At 44.8% G+C, this 1,896-nt stretch overlaps 1 pseudogene; it reads left to right on the plus strand.

Moving 5' to 3' along the window:
- Window positions 1-752: 752 nt before the first annotated feature.
- LOC101582924 lies at window positions 753-1,448 on the plus strand (annotated as a pseudogene).
- The last annotated feature ends 448 nt before the right edge of the window (window positions 1,449-1,896 follow it).

The raw sequence follows: 1,896 nt of genomic DNA on the forward strand, positions 1-1,896 counted from the left end.
AAAAAAAGAAATCAACTGACAACAAATGCTGGCAAGGTTGTAGGGAAAAAAGGAACCCTTTTCCATTGTTGGTAGGCATGTAGACTAGTATAACCACTAAGAAAATCAATGTGGAGATTCCTCAAAAAACTAGATTTAGAACTCCCATTCAACCTAGCTATTCCCCTTATGAGTATTTTTCCAGAAGAACCGAAAACATCATAGCACAGCAATATATGGGCACCTACATTTATAGCAGCACAATCTATCATAGCTAACTCTTGGAAACAACCCAAATGTCCATGACCTGAGGAACGGATAAAAAAGATGTGGTACTTTTATACAAGGGAATATTACCCAGCTATAACAAAAGATAAACTCAAGGCTTTTATTGGTAAATGGATGCAACTAGAGATCATACTCATGAGTGAAATAAATCAGACCCACATGTATAAACATATTATCTCTCTACTGTAAGAAACTGAAAGTGTAAACAAAATCCAAAAAGTACAACAGATATTGTGAAAGGTAAAGAAACTGCTCAAAAGAAAAAACATTGGAAGGACAGAAAGGAAAAAAGAAAGGGGGAAATTGTGTGAGAGAGAGAGAGAGAGAGAGAGAGAGAGAGAGAGAGAGAGAGAGAGAGAGAGAGAGCAAAGATAACTGTATTAATGATCTCTATTGGTTTATTCAAAGTAGCAGTTAATATTTAATTTTTTTTTAAATTTGAGGAGGTGAATCCGGCGTGTATCCAAACCATCAGAACCTCTACCATGACGGTGGGCAAGAGCAGCAAGATGCTGCAGCACATTGACTACAGGATGAGGTACCTCCTACAAGATGGTCGGCTCTTCATCAGCACCTCCAAGGCTTTTGACCAGCATATGAATTTGATCCTCTGTGACTGTGATGAATCCAGGAAGATCAAGCCAAAGAACTCTAAAGCAAGCAGAAAGGGAAGAAAAACGAGTTCTCGGTCTGGTGCTGCTGTGAGGGAGCACCTGGTCTCTATGACAGTGGAAGGACCTCCTCCCAAAGGTACTGGCATTGCCTGAGTGCCACTTGCTGGAGCTGCTGGGGGCCCAGGAGTCGGTAGGGCTGCGGGTAGAGTAATCCCAGCTGGTATGCCCATGCCACAGGCTCCTGCAGGACTTGCTGGGCCAATCTTTGGGGTTGGTGGGCCATCCCAACAGGTGATGACCCCACAAGGAAGAGGCACTGTTGCGGCTGCTGCAGCTTCTGCCATAGCCAGTATTACAGGGGCCCCAACCCAGTACCCACCTGGCCATGGGGGTCCTCCTCCACCTATGAGCTGAGGGGCACCCCCTCCAGGAATGATGGGCCCTCCTCCTGCCATGTGACCACCCATGGGTCCCCCAGTGGGGATCCCTCCTGGATGAGGGACTCCTATGGGCATGCCCCCTCCAGGGATGCAGCCTCCTCCCCCAGGTATGCGAGGCCCTCTTTGACCTTGGCCAGAGTTATGAATGTAGCTCCACAGAAACATGGGCCAGAGTCCCCAGGGCCACACTGCCACAGACCTGTCTGTTTGTTTTGCTCTTGTTAGCGGAGTCTCACCAGATTGTCTGGTTTCCCTTACAGGGCCCCCTTCCCTGAGAATGCACGCACCAAGCCCCTAGACTCATCTTGACCCTCCTCTGCTCCCTGCCTCTCTCCTGTGAGGCTGTACATATCCTTTTATTTCCTTGTGGCCTATGAAACTCGTTTATAATAAACTCTTTTAAGAGAAAATAAATGGAAAATAAAATTTTACATGCTTATTTCTGGCAATCTGAACTACTCTGAAGATAACACTATGCAATATAACGATCATTGTTGATTTCCTATCATCTTGTTTTGAAATTCTGTACCTTTTTAATTTTTTTATTTTTATTCTTTTTTTTGTTCTTTTTTTAT

The sequence above is a fragment of the Octodon degus genome, unplaced genomic scaffold, assembly GCF_000260255.1.
Source record: "Octodon degus isolate 3935 unplaced genomic scaffold, OctDeg1.0 scaffold00147, whole genome shotgun sequence".
NCBI lineage: Eukaryota > Metazoa > Chordata > Mammalia > Rodentia > Octodontidae > Octodon > Octodon degus.